The sequence below is a fragment of the Protopterus annectens genome, chromosome 2.part0 (genome assembly GCF_019279795.1).
Source record: "Protopterus annectens isolate FY-2018-M chromosome 2.part0, PAN1.0, whole genome shotgun sequence".
Classification (NCBI taxonomy): domain Eukaryota; kingdom Metazoa; phylum Chordata; order Ceratodontiformes; family Protopteridae; genus Protopterus; species Protopterus annectens.
The window spans coordinates 672,050,479-672,073,422 of NC_056728.1; positions in this window are offsets into that span (position 1 = coordinate 672,050,479).

Genomic DNA, 22,944 nt, shown 5'->3' on the forward strand with positions numbered 1-22,944 from the left:
TTCTCTCCTGGAGTACCCCTACCCCTGTCATAGTTGAAGTGCCATTATAACACCTATCTATTATGCTCTGGTGGTCTAATGAATCCCCCCAATCCCTGTACTGCTATTTGTACTATTACAGCACATAACAGTAATTCCTGTGGTATATTGTAGCCTCCCACCCCCAATCCCATGCTACCACTAGTGTCATTATGGCACTTGCTGTAAGCCTATTCCTTGGTGATCCTCTGTGTACCCCCTCTCCCAATCCTCAATGTACTGTAAATGCCATTACAACACTTGCTATAATACTATTCACTGGTGTCAAATGGTTTCCCCATCCCAGACTCCTGTACCATGCCTGTGGCAAGTGGTTAAACATGGCCTTTTGGCTGTGATGCGTACCGCAACATGGTGGGTCTGGCCATAATACTTGGTCTTGTAGATCATCATGGCCTGCACAACTGCAATGTGGTGGAGCTGGCCATGCTGATTTACATGGCTAAATGATTCCTTAAATTGCTCGAACATGTAGATACCTTCATGGAGGCAGTTCCAGGGAGAGGCCACATGGCTAATGAATATATGTTTCTCCCACTAGAATGTCACATTAGCATTCAGCACAGCCATAGGACTAGTTCTACATGGTATTGCATGTTTTCATGGTGGATGACCATGCAAGACTGCTAGGCAATTTGTTGAATCAGAAAAAGGTCTGGCAAGGTATACTCAGAGGTGTGCACACAGTGGTACCTTAATGAATCCTCATTAGTGTATAATACTAAAACAAAGCTGATTCCACTTTTGTACAAGAAACACATGTAGTAGAAGAAGATAGAAATAGATTCAATATAAGCCAATATAAAACATTAACTTGCTCTAATTATAAATCCAAATGATGAAGTACAGCAATATTGTAGAGGAAAAAAATAATGCCAAGAGTAACATTTACTAACAGTGATACAAGTGGAATATTTTCCATGATTGTTGTTGAATACCAATATATAAACTCTAACAAATACTTATTCTTCACCTAGTCTTGGTGCTAAATATGCAAAAAACACCTTGAGATTGTACTGATTCTTATGAAAAGAAGTGTAATTCTGGGAGGTGATTTTAGTTGCATACTAAGAAAGGATAACATGTCTGCATTTAAATTTCCTACAATCTCTACTACAGTTAAGGACAGAAGAAAACAAACTTATTTTTAATTCAGTCATCATTCACATGTCCTTGTAACTCAGACTATAATAGATAGACTATTTATATCTACACACCTAAATGAAAAGGTCAGTAAATTTAAAATAATAAAATGTCTATATCAGATCATAATTTTTAACATTTACGTTAACAGCAAATAATAATGTGCTACCAATATGGTACAGAACGCAAGCATATATTACTAAAATGGAAGAATTTAAAGAATGGTTCTCAGATTAATAAATACTTTTTTAATTTAAGGACAGAAAATATATGAGTAGATATACACAATGGGATGCTTTAAAATCTTACATTTATGGCAAAACTACATGTAGAATATGAAATAAATGAAAATAACGAGACGATAATTTGATAGGCATACAACAAAACAGATATTGCCAAAAAGTCGAAAAATATTAGACATAAATAATAAATATAAACAAATACTTGATCATAAAAAGGAAATAATACTGGGCAAATGGAAACTTACATCATATATTATTATTAAATGAGTGATTACATAAATTAGCCAACAGGTCAAAAATATTAAATACATTTAAACAGATTAGTACTTCTGCCCCTGCACCACCTTACTCATATGCTAACCATAACCTTAACACTTCCTTTCCCAAACACTAAAACTGCAAATTACCATACAAAACCTTTTCCTAACAGTACTACTACAGAAGACACTCAGGCACAGAACACTTGCATGTGCGCTTGCTCACAAGCACACACACACACACACACACACGCACACACACACACACACACACACACACACACACACACACACACACACACACACACACACACACTCACACACACACACACACACACACACACACACACACACACACACACACACACAGACAAACTATTCTCTTACCTAACCTTGATAGTAACCCTAACCCAGAAACAGGTCTATGTTTGTTCATAAAATAAAACTAACAGCAGACAGCTAATACCTGAGCATCAAACCTCGAATGTTAATATTACCGAAGATGTTTACCTTTGAAAATAAAATCATTGAATGGCCATAGCTGGCCAACAACCAGAAAGTATCACAATGTATAAGGTAAGCTAATGTCAATTCTGGGTTTCTGAATGCTCGATATACTGAACACTCTGTAAAACAGTTTCTGACCTTATTATTCGACAATGTCATCAATCAGTAATAGGGATTTCAATATTTTGATAGTAAACCATCAAAAACACGAATAAAATAATGTTTAAATAGAAAGTAAATGATAATTAGTTTTCAAAATTCACCCTGTAGGAAATGTCAGAACAACAAAAAGAGTTTCATTTTCTATTTAGTAAAACAAACAGAAAACCCCCACTAACATGAACTCTAGATATGATTTGTCTAAAAAGAAACAGTGTTAATAAAAGGGTTTTTCTAATTTTAGGTTTAGGATTATGGTTAGGGGTTGTGTTAGGGTAAAGGATAGCATGCATCAGTAAGGTGTTGCAGGGTTGCACTTTTATGGGTTTGATGAAGCTGTTTGTATTCAGTTCTGGATGTCAGTAAAGTTTTAGACTAACCTGCAACTTCAGTTCTTTTTTTGTCAAGTATAGCTGCTGTGCTGACCTCAAGTAGGCTAGTTGTTACTTTCTCCAATACGCAGAACACACATTTCTAAAAGCTTCTGCAACTTAGATCAAGATTATTATCTATACACAATTAACCCTGCAGTTTCAGAATCACTTGAGGTTTATACATAACACTAATTTCAGAAACAGCATTTTCTCAATAAGAATTCTATTGCATATGTCAGTAACAGTATTACTACTAAGGAAAAGTTATAAAGCTGCCCTTCAATAAGTTATACAATAAATATGTTACTCATGCCCACACTACTGCTCACCCTACTCACTACAACATCCTCCTACCATAATCTACAACTCACATATATTTACTCTCCCACAAAATCAATCAACATTCCAAAAAATGCAATCTCCACAGACATGGTAATATCATCACACCTATATAATTATTCCTACACAGAATTGTTTTCACTTAAATACACTCACACACAAGCAGACCCACATCTACTACACAAATAAGATAAACAGCTACCCAGACTCTCACACTTATTTCTATTCAAATTATCATTACTTAATCTAGGTTGGGACATGCACCCAAATCCAGGTCCTAAATTCCAAATACAAACTCCCCACCAGATGGAAATACTGTCCTTCAAAACCTCTTCAACTACCCATATAGCAGCTCTGATCTACTAATCATAAATATGACTCTAAGAAGCTTTCTTAACAAAGTCCATGATTTTCATGCGAACCCCACCCTATACTCCCCAGATATTGCAGTATTTACTGAAACCTGGTCTTCTTTCAACTTTTCCCCATTAGGGGTCACCACAGCAGAACTCCAGTCCACTAATGATAGGCAGTGGGTTTTTACATTGCCGAGTTGCCAGCCCGACGCCTGACCTTCAAAGAAGGCATACCCATTCATGCACGCACCTACCTGCACAACTTTCAAATGTCACTCGACCACGGGGAGGCCATGCAGACTCCACACAGAAGGCGCTCCAGCCGAGAATCAAACGTCAAAACACCATATTAAAGACAGAGAAATCCCAACCCAAGGATACAATATCCATAGAGTCAACAGGGCTCATAAACATGGTGGTGGCATAGCCATTATGTACAAAGATACACTTACCCTGGAATGTACAGAAACCACCCCCCCCCCCCACAGATCTTACAAATTATGAAATATTAGTTTCCTGCCTCCAGCTAAACACTAACAAAAACATTATCATTATAGCAGCTTACATCCCTCTCGGTAACAATGCCTCCATAACTGAAAACCTTATCTGCTGGGCTGCCTCCACATTTAACCAAGAAACAATTATCTTAGGAGATTTTAAACTAGACTGGACCACCTGCACCTCTGATAACCCAACCAACTTTATTAATCTCTTTGGCTTCTCTCAAATGATCTGCTGCTCAACCAGAATTGACAAGCCCAGTAACAAGCATTCCAGCCTGGATTGGACACTTACAAATAGGCCCTCCCTTTGTCACCACTCTGGTTGCCTCCCACACACTCTTAGTGATCATATACCCACCTATGTTCTTTGGCACAGAATATACCCTGCAAAAAACTTCATATGTAAATATATCCACAGCAAAATAACTTTCTCCACCAAAATCTTCAACTTCCTCCTAAAACAATGTGACTGGGCCCCATCTAAAACATCTTCAGTTAGACAATGCAGCCCAATACTTTAATAATAAATTCCTCAATATCCTTAACAGCCTGACATGCCTTAGAAAAATTTGTATAAAATCAAAACCAAATTTATGGCTAACAAAAGATACTAAACTACTCATGAAACAGAGAGATAGAGCCTGGTCACACTATCAAAAAAAAAGCAAAAAAACAAAATTCCCTTCTAAATTATCTTCGGTTAAGAAATGTAGCCAAAAAACAAATAAAAAATGACAAAAAAATCATACTATAGTATAATCCCACAAAAACATCAAAACAAACCCGAAAAAATATGAGGTGCCATAAAACAACTCTTAAAGCCAGGACATTGGACACCTCCAACCCCCACCACTCCAAATACCACCAAGACAATAGTCACCCAATTTAACTCGCACTTCATAACTTGAATATTGTCCATAATAAAAAAATGACAGCAATACCCCACTAATTGTTCCCACCAGTTCTGCTTCCCATCTCAAGTCTTTTTCTATTAGACCAATTCAAACTATCTCCATAAAAAAACTCCTACACAAACTAAAACCTACATCACTTGCTGCAGAAATACTTCCCAATGAGTTTCTTAAATTGGCAGCAGACTCCATCTCATATCCAGTCTCTCTATTAATCAACCATTCCATATCAGAACAATATGTCCCCAAACTTTAGAAAATCTCTCTTATCATCCCCTTGCATAAATGAGGCACATCTACAGAATTCTCAAACTATAGGCAAATTGCAATACATCCCCGGCCAAAATTCTTGAAAAACACATACATTGATAACTGCTGCCCTATCTGCTAAACAATCCCATCTGTTCAACTCCCAGCATGGTTTTGGACCAAAACACAGTACCACAACCATTGTTATAATCTTCACAGACACAGTCAAGCAGCTCAGAAACAATGCTCAGTTCATATCACCTATATTCCTTGACGTGTCTAAGGCTTTTGACACAGTATCCCATCAAAAACTTCTCAAAAAACTGTCTGCCTTAAACATCTCCCAATCCAGCCATTTCATGGGTTCACAGTTACTTATCTGAAAGCCAATAGGCTGTCAAATGGTAAAATATCTTATCCCTACTGCCAGTTTCAGTTGGTGTCCCACAAGGTTCAATTCTTGGGCCATTACTCTTTACTACCTTCACCAATAAATTCAGTACCACCACCCACCTGGCTACCATTATACAATATGCAGATGACTCCTAGTCCTCCCTCATTTGCAAAGCTCTCTCCGTTCCAGAGCACCTATATAGAACCCAAAAATCCTTTTCTGATATAGTACAGTACTTTTCTAATAACCACATTATATCTAACCCAAACAAGACAAAACTAATGCTAGTCTGAAATAACAAAACATCTGAGCTCCCCTTCCCTTTTATCATCTTCTTCTCTAAAAATACTAAAATTGCACCTGTTGACCATACCAAACTGATTGGCATCACAACTGGCAACTCCCTAAAATATGACAGCCACATAGCCCTTTGCATGAAATAGGCCCACATCAAACTTGGCTCACTGTACAGAACAAATCCATTCCTCACCCATACCTCCAGACAGTCTATAGCCAGGGTACACATACTATCCACTCTGCTGTACACATCTCCCATTTTTATAAACCTTAGAAAATCAAACCTAAACAAATTAGAAGCCTGATACAATAAAATAGCCAGAGATTTGCTACTAAACACCACTGCTCAGCTCTCCACCACCTAAAGTGGATGGAATTATCAAATCTGTTATTTCTCAATTAATTTACAATTGCCCACACCATTATTGACCAACCAGACAACTACCCTGCCCTCAAAAATGTAGTACAGCCTTACTCTAATAGTAGAGCCCTGCGGTCATCCAACACAATTCTACTAAAGGTCACTAAAGCTAACAATAGTTTTGGGGATTCTCCAACCAAGTATGAAAGACCTGGAACTCCATTCCCCAACACATACTTAATATTGCTAGCTCTTCCAAATTCAAAATGCTCCTCAAGGAATACCTAACTAATAAATGGCCCTGCTTCTGCACTACCCCAGGATGACCTTTCCTTGCTCTGTATAGCTTCACACTCACCTTGCTTCTAAGCTTTTACTTTTCCCATCAGTATAACCCAAGCCTGGTTTCTGTCTTTACTACATTTCCTATATACATATTTACCTAAAAATCAACACAATTTAAGCAGTACAGATGAATGATTCATGACTTCATTCATGCCAAGCAAACTACCATGTTGTATCTCAGTTCACACTTATATCAGCTTATATGTCAATTCACTCACTTGTACTTTAAATATTTTCTCTGTTTTGATGCTTTATAACAATTATTAGCATAAGAGATCTCGTATTAGTAACCTGTTATGTGTTATTTTTCTACATGTGATTTTAACATTTTGTAATGGAGCTTTTCTCCTTGGACCGCTGCTGGAAATGGGCTTTTGGCCCAGTTGGACACTCCTGGTAAATAAATGTAAAATAAATAAATAAATAAATTGTCACGTACACAGTTATTGTTTATTGGAGTGAATATTATGAATGTAGTTAATGTTTTTGTGATGTTCTATACCCTGATCTAATAAAGTCCCACTTAAGTTTTGGTAAATAGGCAAAAGTTCTTTTGATTTCTAATATTATTTTACTTACTTGTATCAGTTATAACACAACTGTAAACTGATAATCGTTCTTAAGGTCAAAATTTACTTTTTCCTTTTATGTCAGAATAGCTCTCCAGCCAGACTCTTATCTCTATGTTCATAGGCTCTTAGGTTCACAGTTACATACTAGACTAACAACCACTAGGTCTCTTATAAACCTAGCGATGCAACCCAAATGTGACCACAAATTTTATTTATACAGGGGTGATTTGCTGACTGCTTCTATCCATCAGAGGCATAGGTGCCAGACCAGAGGATAATTTCCAATTACCCATCCATTGGTCGCATAATAGGGTTAGAGAGGAATTCTGCTTCACATGGAGGGGAGCCTGTTTCAGACAGTGGGATTTTTCTGAGAAACATATCTGTGTCTCCAACATGTTCTGTTTATGTCACAAAATGTAGGTCTTTTGGTCTAGTAGTTTTGATGCTGTTTGTTTTACAAATGTTCTTGTAACGAACTGGCCAGGTTGAGGTCATGTGCCTGAGGCTATGGTACCTTAATATCCTGACTTGATTCATTGCTTTCTGTGACTTAGCCATGGTTTCATGCATTTGGATTGTCTGTTTTTCAACAAAGATTTACCAGTTCATGATTACCTGCTTATCACAGACTGAACGTGTTCTGTTTTTCACAATCTGCAGCACTTCTACTTTTTTAGGTTGGGTGAATTTTGGCAGTAGACCTATCTTTATATTTTACCCATTTTTTTCTTAGTACTTTATTAACAATCTATATATATTAATCACTAACTTTCTCAACTACAGGTATTTAAATATATTGTTTGTACTTCATAATCAAATAGCATCAATAAACTACCAAAGGATTAGATGGTCCTTGCAGTCATATTTTTTCCACTTCCTGCAGACAGCTCCACAAAGATTTTATGCAATTGGCACTGCTGCAACAAACACTTATTACAGGCTCACTAAATCTTATGTTGGGAACAACTCTGCAACATTATAAAGATTACAGCTTTTTTTAATTTCTTCATATATTTTGGGTTTCTAATACCATGACGGGAATGGACCCGATTCCTAAGTCAAAGTATGCTTAAAGTTCATGAAATTAGTATTGTTTCAGTCTTTCATGTCAGCCAAAAATGCTCTTTGCAGCACCCGCAATGTGTCCAGTAATGACTCCTTCTGCAATTCGTATGGGGTTACATGGATTGGCAACATATCTAAATATGATTGTAAATTCTTTTTTATAAGACCCATTGCACCTACTACTATTGGAATTGTCTGGGTATCTTTCTTCCACATTGCTCTCATTTCTGCCTGCAGATACTGGTATTTTAAGACTTTGTGTTTCTCTGTACGCAAGACACTATAGTCAATAAGTGTGTAGATTTCAATGAAAAAATGCTACTTTTGTCTTCTTTTCATGGACCACTATATCCGGTTCTCTAGCATCTGCCTTTTGAACTGTTGGTAATGGATGATCCCATGTGATATAAACTTCATCATACTCTATGATGCTTTGTTGCTCATGTTTCCAGTGTTTTTCAGCCACTTTGATACCATAATCCCCAGTGCAATAGTCTCACCACATTAGTATACCTTTCAGTGTACAGTCCTTCTGCCATTAGTGTGTCACAACCAGCAACAAGGTGTGTGACTGTTTCCAATTCGGTTTTACACAATCTACATTTTTCTGTTACTCCCACATATTCAATGGACTTTGTAAACCAGTGTGTATGTAGCCCACTATGTTGGGCTGCCAATATTAACCTTTCATTTCTTTATGTGAATTTACCTCTCCTTAACCATTCCTGCATTTATTCTTGATCAACATGAGGCTCTTCCATAAGTTTCTATACTTGCAACTATATTTATGTTTTTTCCACATTTCTTGCCTTCTCATCTGGTCCTTCACCTTATACTCTTTCTTTTGTTTTTTGGCACATTCAGTTGCTACCTGGTTTTTACGGTTCCCTATCAGAAGCCTGAAACACTATAAGCCTGAAAATCAAAATCCTGAAAACTATAGACTGAAAACTCAAAATCCTGAAAGGCCAAAATCCTGAAACTCAAAATCCTGAAAACACAAAATGGACATACTGACGTCATTGTGGCTTTGCTATTGTTAGCCCTGTGGTGTTGGGTCATGCGTTGGGTTCAGGTAAGTGTGCAGTTGGTTTTATGTTAGGGTTAGGGGCGGTTTAAGTGAGTTAGGGTTAGGGTGCAGGTTAGGCATGTATGCAATAGTGACAAATATTGGGGTTAGGGGCGGTTTAAGTGAGTTAGGGTTAGGGCGCGGGTCAGGTGAGTGTGCGATAGTGACAGACCTTAGGGTTAGGGTCAGGGTTAGTTGGTAGATATTAATGTCTTTATAGTGACATATTAGCATTATTTGTGTTTTCAGGATTTTGAGTTTCAGGATTTTGGGCTTTCAGGATTTTTAATTTTCAGTCTATAGTTTTCAGGATTTTGATTTTCAGGCTTATAGTGTTTCAGGCTTCTGACAGGGAACCGTTTTTACATACTTCTGGTTTGATTTCCATTCCTGCTTGATATCGATATGCTTCTGCTAAATTAAGCAAAGAAGTCACCTTACATTTATTCTCCTCATGTTTCAAAACTTTCACTACATTTGGATCTTGTGAGGTCAGTAGATATGTGTGGAGTCCCACAATTGCAGATCTATACATGTAATCAATTTCAAGGAGGCCCATCCCTCCTTCGGAATGGGGAATATATCATTTTGGTATACAATGATTTTTTTTAAATCATTTGGAAAGCATGAAGCATCCTTCTTGTTTTACTATCTAATATATCCAGCACTTGTTGGGACCAGTCAATCACTCCAAAACTGTATGTTAGGACAGGAAGATCAAATTGATTTATAGCTTGGATCTTGTTCCTAGATGTCAATGCTGTTCTCAGGATTAATTTAAGTCTTCTAAAGTATTCCTTACTGAGTTTTATTTGCATTTGGTTATGTTTTATTGATGATCCTTCTAGAATTCCCAAGTATTTATACACACCCTCTTGCTCAAGTTCCCTTATATCACATTCTTGTCACAAACTGGTGTTTTCCTGGTGCTGCAGTTTTCCTGCTTTAAAGGTTGCTTTTGCACATTTATCAAGACTAAATGACATTCTAATATAATTTAAAAGAAGTTTTGACAACCTGTGACTGTGCTTCCAGTTCCATATCTGATGAGCTATACAGTATTAAATCATCTGCAAAGAGAAGATGAAAAGTCATTATACTTTGTTGTTTTCTAGGAGTCAAATTGTAGCCATGGCCTAAGCTGTTAAGTAACCGGTTTAATGGATTAATGGCAGGGCAGAATAGCAACGATGACAGAGAGTCACCCTGGAATATCCTCCTTTGAATTTTTATACCTGGGATAATAATCTGTTCTTTATCATGGTTTAATTGCAAAGTGGTCTGCCATTGTTTCATGGTTACTGTAATCAGTGTAGGGTGTATCTTATACATTTTTAAGCCCTCTTTTATTCATGAATGTGGGATACTATCAAATGCTTTTTTGTAGTCAATCCATGCCATAATTAGATTCTTCCACTTTTTACAGCTCTCCGCTATGACTTTATTTAATAACAAATGAGCCTTTGTGCCATATTCCTTTCTTTTACTGTCCTTTACGACTGTGAGAATCTCCACATGATTATCATGTTTACTGGAGCCACTTGCTTCAAAACAATAATTGCTAGGACTTATGGCATACATGTTCCTGCCTTCCTTCTAACATAACTGATTTGACATCTATTGTCATTAGATGAATTAAGATGAATTAGGATTTAGTCATATCTTTCCTGATTTAACCCCATTAAATTCATTGTCACAGAATGTTGTAGTTTATCTTAGACCTAACACATGCATAGTCCCTTTCAGGTCTCTTGGCACACACTTGTAATAGCTGTATCACTAGATATTTGTATTAATTTTTTTCATGGAAAGGGTGGTGCATTACTTGCCCTAAGAGATACAACATAGGTGCTTCTAGTCACTAGTTCAACTAGACGGGTTCCAGGATGATCCTGACTATCTACAATTATGTTTAAAACACAATAACTCAAAGATTTTAATTGAACTAGTGGTTGCATATTTGTTTGCACTTGCCCATGTTAATTACTGCAAATGATATTGACATATCAACGCATAGATAATATGAAGCACTAGTGGTTGTATATAGCCAGTGATAAGAGTTATATAGTGTTTTGTATTGGTTTGGTACTAGTCGCATAGACTACGATACAATGCATAAGCTGCATCTTACTAGCTACCAACAAGAGAAGCTATGCAGAACAGGTGTGAAAAATGAGATCTATTATTTATGTTTTTGACATTTGTTAATTAAGTAGCTAAACTGGCCCAAGGATCTTTTTCAGTAATGACCCAGACCAAAGAGGCCAGAAAATACAACTAAACATACAATAGAATGCATAACTATTTACAGAGAAATTGACATAGTCATTAGCAGTAACATGGCTGCAGATATAGCACAGTACTGAATTTTAAATAAGGAGCAACTTGTTTTAAATTTTCAGTTAGTTACAGTTCAATACTGACATAGCAAATTAGCTTACAATTCAATTTCAAAGAAACATTTCAATGAGTATGATAAGGGCTGAATTAATATTATATATCCATAATAGTTTGACCAAATAGCTTATCGTTTACATGTATGATCCCAGCTCAAGTGAATTAACAATGAATTATGTGTTAAAGCACATAAATATGGCATGCCATGTAAAGTGGAGCTAGATCTGATTAAGCCAAATTAAGGACAAAAGTGTGTCTCTAATCCATTTTGTTTTCAGTAAAGAAGTATTACATTCTAAAAGGTTATAAGTTGTTGGCTTGATTACTTTGAAGTCTCAATTCAGTTTGTCTGTAGTTCATGGTTTTCACCCTGAAGAATCAAGTCTAGATTGGTACTACTTTTAAGACATTTTTAATTAAAAAAAAACATGAAGTTTTTGTTTGTTGACCTTCAGGAAATTAAAGGTAGGTAAAGCAAAGTAAAAATTCCTCTAGATCCAAATCCATTTTGTGGTGCACTATGTTAATCTCATTTTTCGAGACAGGATTGTAACAGTTACAGTCATGAAGTATGTTCAACACTAGTGAAGTCTATGAAATTTATTCCAGCAAAAGAGTTTAATGTGATTGACACCCTAGTTGAACTGAAACTTTTCACTAGAAAACTTAACATAACAGTCACCTTAGAAGGGAAGCAACAGGATTTTGGATTCAGTAATGATACAGGTAATACAGGTAAGAGAAAGAGTTTATTCGCCCTCCCCCCCACCAGTAATTCAAACATATGAACAAGCATGCTTGGAGGATTTGTACAAATTGGAGAAAAGTAAAAATTACCTTAGGTTTCACAATTTAACTAAGAAGGAAAAAGAAGTACTGGATAGTATTAGTTGTGATAAAAGTCTTAGAGCAATGAAACCTGACAAAGGAAGGGGGGCAGCGATTTTCGATCACATTGATTATTCTTGTGCTACGTTGAACATACTTCATGATAGTAACTGTTATACTCCTGTCTCAGAACATGAGATTAACATAGCATATCACAAAATCGATTTGGCTCTAGAAGAATTCTTACTTGTGGGAAGAATTACTTTACTTACCTTTAAATTCCTTACAGTAAACAGATGTTTAATGTTTTTTATTATTAGAAGTGTCTTCAAATTTGTACTGATCTAAACTTGATTTTTCTAAGCAGAAAACCTCCATTTGCGTTATGTACTTTCACCCTGTTGGTGGTTGCTGTTTCTTTTTTGGTGACTTTTAGCCTTTTTTGTGGTTATGGTTATAGTTCATGGTTCTTTATTCTTAATTTCAGGGAGACTCAGTCAGCAATGTTTTTCCTCACAAGGTACCAGATCTCCCTGTGGTATATATATATATATATATATATATATATATATATATATATATATATATATATATATATATATATATTATACATATTGAATCTCACAAATGTTGACCTGCTTAAAGTCAGTGTCAAATGATTGATAATGTAATGCCAGTATGCCTTTGCAAATAGTCTGTGTCAAGCCCCCCCCCTGCAAATTATTTATTCTAACTCCATGATCAAACAAACACAAAACCAAAACCACAGTTCTAATGACATCCTGCAGATCTTCAGGTTAAAATATCTAAGTAGCCCACTCCAGCAGGTAAGTCCATAAAAGATGGCATGTGTGTGTGTGTGTGTGTGTGTGTGTGTGTGTGTGTGTGTGTGTGTGTGTGTGTGTGTGTGTGTGTTTGTGTGCCCAAAGTATGTGAGATGTAGTGGTCTGTGAGATAGCAATTTTATGATGGAGCAATATAACAAGTTATGGTGGATAAGGGCGGAACCATTATATTACATATCTAACTTAGCTATGACTGCATACTATAAGCAATGGAAGGACTGGAAAAACTGTTTACATGTCATTAGATTAGCAACATGAGTCAGTGTAGAGATTATATTTTCTCTTTTAGGTGTTATTTGACTCCCAAATCTATGCTGTATGGGATAATACCCATGAAAAGGGTGAATGTCATATTTTTCTTCAACATACAATACATTCATGTACATTTAAGTAGTTAACATTTTAAATTATCATAACCACTGAAATGCATGCAAGAAAAGAAAGCGCAGTTTAAGGCACAAACACAATGACCATAGCAATCTGACATTCTGACAATCCGGTATTCAAATATGCTTTTAATTAAAGATCAAAGTTGTTAACCTATGTGAATCATTGATAATAGCATACTTACAAAGCTTCCTTTTTAAATATCTTTGGTATGTGATGTTTACTTAAATTGGTGAGGCTTTACCTTTAATGCTTATGAGTCAGTACACAAACAGTATAAAAAAAGTCATAAAAGTCAACTCTGACTGAGGTCAAGTGTGAGTATATGTGCTGAGTAGAACAGCATGAGTAAAACTATTTAGTTTATGAAGAAACAAGTACAGGACTTGAACCTTTCTCTGTATCTAGAATCAACTAACCAGGGTTACGACATATTTAAACCTGAAAAAAAGTAATGAGCATTCAGTTTCTATTGTGTGTTGTTTATAAAGATGCTGTAAGATCATGCTGAAATTTCATCCTCTTTTATAGTAATTGATTGATTCTTTGTGCACCTGCTTCAGCCATAGAAAATAAAACATGAAACAGAAGTGTTCCTACCATATGAAAGCTGCATTAGTGTTATAAATACTTTACAAAACTGATCATAGCCATTAACGTAAATGTAATACAAAAACAGAGATCTCTTAGCTCAGAGTAAGGTGACAGAGAGAAATTGTCTGTGTGGTTTACATGTCTGGAATGAGAAGAGAGGCCGCAGCTACGAATTCAGTAAAATCTGTGAGCTCAGGAATACAGGAAACACAGCCCTTACAGAATCTGAGTTACAAACGTGGTGTTATACCCTCCTCACCTCCAGATAGGTCAAACTCAGGGAGTGTGAATTTTGCTCGCACTACAGAGTATGTATAACATGCCACTTCTGTTAATGGGACAGAACTTCTCCTACTTGATATGCATTAGGAAGGTGAAGGCTTAACTTATGAAATATGTAGTTTTACAGGAGAAAGAACAGATGGAAAAATGTAATGCACTGTGAAAATCTTACAGAACCTGTCTGCATTTGGTGCTGCTGAGTCATCATGATAAAGCATTCGTGTTTCAACCAACACAGATGTATATTAGTTTTTGGCACTTTGAACACTTTATAATGTATTGATTTACCCTGCACATGATTTCCAGCAAAAGAGAAATTCACCTGCACCCATTTTGACCAGTATGGTCTAAATTGCTTTTAAGGTGATGTCAGCAGAACAAGTTAACAATAACCTACTATTCTAGTATTAGTAAAAGCACATATCAAACCTAATCTTGACAATTTATTTTAAAGAGAAGCATATTCCCTTGTACGCCATTACTAAATTACAAATTAAAAACAAAAACAAAAAAGAAAAACAGATAAGGCCCTTTAAGAACTACAGTAATATATTTTGAATTTCCTATAAGAACGGCTTATAAATATACTTCCTTTCATGTTACAGTAATTGGTACATTACACATAGTCAGGATTTACACACTTTGATGGCTTACTGCAACTTGCTGAAAACTAGCTGAAACCTAGCTGAAAGCATAAAAAAACACTGGTGTTTCTCACAGTGGACAGTGGAGGTCAACGAGACAACACCTGAAGAATAAGGACACTTACTTCATTTGCCACATATGTGATGTCTCAGCCAACATGAAGGGGCAGCTATATAATGCGCCTGCTTTAAACAATTAAAAAGATGCAGTTAAGATATTTAGTCATGTAGCGCCCCAGAACAAATGTATCATATGTGTATCAACCACTAGCTGGATACCTCTTTACTCAATGCCGGGGTCTATATTATATCATCGAGCGCTTAAAAAAGCGAACACTGATTGATCGACCTAATTTAAGCGAAAGCTTACAATCTCAAACTGTCAGATCAGTGATTTTTTCCCAGGGAAAAGAATTGCTGATCCAAAACACATACACACAACACAAGCACACCAAACAAACAGAAATCCACACACATACACCTAAAATCTGATACCTAACCCTACACTAAACTATGCACACACCACTAACTACCCACTTACCTTAACCCAAACCCTAACCGTAAGGTCCGTCACTATCGCACACTCACCTCACTCGCTCCCTAACCCTAACTCACTTAAATCCGCCCTAACCCTCATGTCCACTCAATCGCACACACACCTAACCTGAGCCCTAACCCTAACTCACCTAAATAACCCTAACACTCACATACACACAATCTCACACTTACCTGAATCCGACCGGTAACTTTCCACCATAACACTGAAAATACCGAAGCAGCAGAAACGGACAACCAAATTCTTTCCCTAGGAAAAAATTCAAGTTTCTGCTGCTTTGATATTTTGCAGTTTCGTGAAAATAAGTTCGATTAATCAGCGTTCACTTTTTTAAGCTTTCGAGGATATAATATAGACCCTCAATGCCGGTATTCAGTTACATGTGTTACCTACTGTTTTGGATGACTATCACATTTACTGTGGTCAGTCTTTCCTTTCATGGGCAGTTATAATACAGAAATGGAGAGAATGGAGACGGGCAGAGTACTGTGACTACCTTATGAAGCAGATTCTGGTTTTCATGTTCTAATCAGGATTAATTGTAGGAGCAGAGTCATCAGGAAAATAAATAATACAATACAGACTGGTCTTTGAGGAGGAATCATGCAAACCAAATGCCTCTCAACAGCCCCCACATATCAGTACACGATGCTGTTTCAAGGCAGAACTCGCATATGACTTTGATAATTACAAAAAAAAACAAAAGATATGACAGCTTCATATAAGTTCCACTACTGTGTGGCAGGATGATGTGTCACAAAGAAAAGTGTAGGCAAATAAGACACCATTTGAAGAACAGGTGAGGCACATAGAAAATTGCATGGCAACAGCAGGGCATTCAGAAGGGAAAGAATCAAATAACCAAATTAAGTGATGGTTCTGTCGGCAATGCCTGTACACGGACATGGACCAGTTTCAAATGTATCCTTAAAAAACAAGGTTCTATATAACAAACACATGGCTCTGCAAAGTGAACTGCTTCTTGCTCAGACATTCCAGTAGAGTTTGAATGCAAACTGTATGATTTTGGTAAGCAATAAGAAGGATGATATGTTTATTTTGATCATACGTAATTACATTTACCTGTGTCTTTCCAAACACTTCCAAAATATTGAGTTGAAGCATATGTGCTGAGAGATGTTTTCTGGCATTTTTAAAGCTTACACTCCATGAGATATCCAGTGAAGTGCACCAAATTTCAATATTTTTGTACTTTTTTTTCTTCGCTTATTTAATCGAATTTTATAACTTTTTTATAGTTGGTTTAATTAAACGTGCTTGTTTTGTGTCTTCAACAGTCATCTGGTAGTTTTAATCTTCTGACTACACCCCTTTATAATTAATCAGAGTAATTTTCTGTCTGTGTTTTTGTACTTTTATAACTTCTTTTAACATTAAACTGTAGCCAAGTTAAAATAGCTGATGCTATGCATATCCTAGTCACCTGCTTGTTAGATCTTTCAATTTGTTACACTGAGTGTTCTTTGTAAATTCATTAGGTAACAGTTCCATCTAGCTAATTTTGTTGATTTTATTTATTTATTTTTATTTTACATTTGTTGACCGGGAAAGTCCAACTGGATTTGTATCCATTTTCAGTGGAGGCCCGGGGAGAAAAGCTCCAGAAAGACAAGTTATGTTAACAAATACAAATAGAAAGAGTACAATACCAACAGTTCCGATATAATTCATGCAAACAATGATTACAAGAGATAATAAGATGGAAATAAACAATTTGAGTTGGTTTCGGGCACTAAGGAATATGGTGTAGAGTATTATCTGAGAAAAAATGCCAGGAAAAAATATGAAGGAAGAGAAAAAAATAATAGTTTGAGCGCATAAAGAGGTAGGCTATGGGTGGTTAACCTGTGCTAGACCAGGTGCATACCCAGTGGTTTGTGAAATAATTTTTAGCTGCAATTTTAAATTTAGTTAGAGAGGGTTCCAGGGTTAAGGAAGGAGGGAGCGAGTTCCAAGTTTTTGCTATGTAATTGGAGAATACTGAGTCATCAGCGTGATTGGAGGATTTAGAGGTTTTTATTAGTAATTTGTCATTGGATCTCAGTGGCCTGGTACTGGTGTGAGGGGTTATTAAGGATTGTATTCCTGGTACTTTATCTGGTTGGCTAAGTATTCTATGGGCTACTATAAGTTGATTATAGAGAAGTAGGTTGGGGAACTCAAGCCATTTTAGTAGTTTTAGATTTTGACAGTAATGTGTGCAATAGGTAGACCCTGCAGAAAATCTAGTGATATGGTTGTAGCAGACAGTTAACTTATTTAGTTTTGTTTTTGGGAGGTTAGTGAGAATGGGGGAGGCATACAGGAGAGTGGAGAGTAGGTGGTTGCATGCTGTGTTGGTTCTGGCCATAGGGGTTAAGAAGGCTTTGTTTCTGTAGAGCGAGCCCAGTTTTTTATTAGTGTTTTTGATTATTTGGTTAACATGTAGGTCAAATTTCAGATTGTTTTCGATTAGGACCCCTAGTAGTTTGGTCTGGCTATCGAGGGAGATTATGGCACCATTATTGGATGTGATTCTAAAGGTGACCTGTGGAGAGCGACGAGTTGGGGAGAATAGCAATAGCTTGGTTTTTATTAGCATTTAGTAGTAGTTGTCTGCTAGAGAGCCAGCTTTCGATTGATTTAAATGTTTTCTGGGTCAGGCAGTTGAGTTCTGGGAGGGAGTTGGCTGAGCAGATCAAAGTAGAATCATCTGCATATTGCATACAGTTAGCTTCAGGGGTGGCTGACTGTAGATCATTAACAAGGATTGAGAATAGTAGGGGACCTAATATAGAACCTTGTTGAACTCCAAATGAAACAGGTAGAAGGGTGCACAGTCTGTTTTGCCAGAGCACTGCTTGATTTCTACCTTGAAGGTAACTTTGAAACCAATTGATTTGTTTGATTATATAGGGAAAGAGAGAGGATTAGTGTATTATGATTGACCATATCAAAAGCTTTAGATAAGTCTAAAAAAGAGAGCCAATGAGATTTTGCTATTGTTCCTATTCTGGTTAATGGAGTTTGTGAATGATAGCAATGCTGTTGTAGTGCTATGATGGAGTCTAAAGTCATGCTGTGCATTTGTGAGAAGTTTATTCTGGATTAGATAGTGAATAAGCTGGCTATGAATACACTTTTCCATAATTGTAGCTAATGGTGAGGGGATGGCAATGGGCCTATAGTTGGATAACTCTAAAGAGCTTTCCACCTTCGTGGAGAGGTATGACATGTGATACTTTCCAAATGCTGGGAATGGTGGCTTCTGTGATTGTCTTATTTATTAGGATAGAGATAGGGATAGCAATGACATCAGCTACCAGTTGTAAGTATTCAGCTGGGAGCCGATCAGCAGCCAGGGTAGTTGATTTAAGTTTAGTCAAGAGTTTTCTAATGTAAGTTGTGGGGACGGGTTGTAGACTAAAGGTAATTTCATCGGTGACATTTAGTTCCTCTTTTGTCCTTTAGAATAGATCTTTTTGTGACATTCCTAAGTTGCTTGTAGATAAGCTGGTCTGTTAGAGATATGGTGGTTCTCCATTTGGACCAGGCTGTTTGTTTATTTTGGTACTTTTAGTAGGCCAATGTGCTGGTTTAGGACAAGCACTGGAAGTAAGAATTCACATGTCTATACCATTGTGGGAATTCAGTAAAGCTTACACAAAATATTCTTCTGTGTACACATCATGTCATGATGCTTACATGGGCATGAACAGTTTTACATTCAGTAAACCGTGCTTGGCAGCGCGCAAGCAAATGCAAATAGGGAATCTTCCATGCAATGTAAATTTTGGCTTAAGCAGGTGTATTTCATGCAAATTAGCCAGGTGGAAGGATCCAACAAGCCTTAAGAAATTGGTGTAGACTCTATATCAGTGTTAGTAGTGTACATGGACATTTTACATGCACAGGAGTCTACACTGAAAGAAGGGGGTGTAAAAGTCCACAAATATGAACAGAACTTATCTGAAAAGGTTAGATCACATACATAAATATTTTTTATTCATTTCCACATGTTTGTGAGATGCACCACATTGCACATATATGCTTAACAGAAAAATTTTAAACAATTTTAAAATAACACTTATAAATGTAGTTTAGACAAGTGTACTTTAGGGCCTTGCATCAGATCTGTACAATGGCGCATTCGTGCTGTTACCCAGTTTACACGGCTATGAATTGTGTAGTTTCCAGACTGTCAGCATGAATATTTATGCAAATGAGTAGTAAATGCCATGCTTTTTTTGACTCGCTAAAGGGAGATACCGTGTTTGCATATCCACATTGTGTAGGCTCCTACATGGTGCTTATATTCCCACTGGATGTGGATGACATCAAGGGGTGTGCAATGTTACTTTTAGGATTTTTAGTGGTCAGTGTGCATGATTGTGCAGCACACTACTTTCTGCAAATGGTTTGGGCATAGCTTAGCATGTTTGTACGACCAGACCTCCCACATGGCAGTCATGACATAGACAGCTATAAATGAAAACCAGATATATTCAATTAATATTATATACTTTGGTATAAGCTATGCTGCACGACACTGTGCATTGCTCATTTCCACACAATAAAGTAGGGTCTTTAAATCATGTCAATTATATCTTAAGCAGGTGAACGGCATCATAATTAGCCAATCCCACATGGTGGACCTACACCAAAACTGTATAAAGTATGCATACACCCTGCACTCTGATTTTCCCTCAATACTCTGAACCATTGGAGTACAGACTTGGAAATTTTCATTGCAATAATGCTAGGGGCTGCTGCAGCTATTGTACATCTGTATGAGCTACATGCTGTAGTCAACACTGCTGGTACTACTGAGAATAGGCTTAGGCCAAGGAGGAGAAAAGTGTTCAGGTCCAGGGTGACCTACTTGGAGCTACATAAGCTGTAGATTGTAGAGTGCTACAGGGCTGACAGGGGCATATTACAAGAACTCAGTGAACTCTGCTACCCTCAACTCACAGCCAGAGCTAACAGAGGGGAACCCATCACATTGGAAACTAAAGCCCTTAGGATACTAGTTACAGGTACTTTGCAAAGACCAACTGGAGGCATGATGGGGGTGTCACAGACCTCTGCATCCAGGATACTCCACAAACTGATGGATGCTATGCTCCCACATGCCAGTGAGAACATATCTTTTCCACTTTCCCCTGATGTGAGGGCCAGCAATATGCAACACTTCTACCTTGTAGCACACTACCCTGAAGTACTGGGTGTCATAGTTTGCTCTCATGTACACATCAAGGCACCACCTGGTGAGTAGGGTAGAATCTACGTTAACCTCAAGGGATACCGCTCCATCAACTGCCAAGTTGTGTGCAATGAAAAGGGGACTATCATGAATGTGTGTGGTGGCAACCCTGGCAGTTATCACTACTTCCATATCTGGCACACATCGCAGCTGTCCCGGATATTTGCTAGGGGGGACATACCATAGGGCAATATACTGGGGGATGTTGGCTATGCGCTGGAACAGTGGATGATGACACCATCAGAAATGCATACATACCTATGCAAGAATGCTATAATGAGGCACACGGACAAACTAGGAATGTCATAGACTGTATGTTTGTGCTTCTGAAGTCACGGCTCCAGTGCCTCAATATAGTTGGTGCAGCATGCAGTACTCTCCAGCCACATATGCACATATGTTCACAGTATGTGCTATGCTACACAATATGATCCTGTGAAAACAGCTGCAGCAGAATCAGCAAAGGGAAGGGATACACAGCCCCCCTACCAGTGCCTAGGTCACCACAGCCACAGTCACAGGAGGACTCAATGGAGGAAGCCCCTGCTGATGCCCTTTAGGCAGACATAGGCATGCTCAGTATGCCCTGGCATTGGCTAAGAGACAATGTATAGCACATTCATTAAAAACCTAGGGACCTAGGGACTAACAACTTACTCCTACTCACATACATATATTGAAATTGATGCCAGCCAACTCACACATCCTGTACCTATCAATGTATTGGCTGTGTGCTGCTTGCATCAGACAGAGTCAGCCCTGAACTATAGTTGTGTCAACTGCTGAATTTGCAATAGTTGCCTAGTGGATTATTATGATATGTCATTTTAGCTAGGCAACAGGTACATTATGCAGGTATATAGTGGACTATTTGGGCAGAAATTACATCCACATGGGACTATAGACACTCATTCCATTAACATGTCACCATTTGTAATCGGTAGGCCTCATGCATGGAATATTCATGCAGTCTTACTGCAGCAGATTACTGGTACATCATTCAAGGGACATGTTAGAAAGTAAGGTTAAATGATTGACTAGTGTGCATCCCAGCAGAACATGGGCTTTTGTTCCCACCACCCCTCAAAACAACAGTGCACCCCTGTAATTGCCATAACAGTAACTCATCTATGCTATATGAGCATTTCACACAGTTAGTATGTCACACAGTATCAGGGCAGTAATGTAAATTTTGTTAGGTAACTGAGGAATAGCAATGTACATATTTATGCAGCTGATTGTGTGACGAATGATCCCCTTTCTGTCAAGCAGTTTCTGTGGCTCAAAAGACTAAGGTAGATAACTTGTGTGATGGTGTTCATGGTTCTAATCCCCAGATATTTTGCATGTGAAGTCATAAGTAGTGTTTTACAGATTGTGATTCTGTGTGTGCTATACTAGTATTAACTTTTTCACATATTAAATTTACATTTGCTTGAGGCACTGCATATAAGACCTATTTAAAAAGTATTATCAAATTTGCGCAACGCATAGCAGAGCAGTGACAGGCTCAGAGGTCACACTGTGTAACACACATAATCATGGCCTGGAGTACAGTTAGGTGTGGAATGGAGTCAGTTTATGGAAAAAGAAGTCTCTGATGTAAGCAATGCACCTCCCATTTGCGCACTGCTTACCAACAAGCAAGCATTCCAAAAATGCCACTGCGCATGCTAGTACAATTAGTTAAGTAGAGAGCAAATCCATTGCTCCTTGTGCAATTTATTTTAATAATTTATATATGTATATATTTATATGTATATATCTATATCTATATATTTATATATATATATATATATATATATATATATATATATATATATAGATGTGTGTGTGTGTGTGTGTGTGTGTGTGTGTGTATGTGTATATATATATATATATATATATATATATATATATATATAGATAGATATATATATATGTATATATATATATATATATATGTATATATATATATATA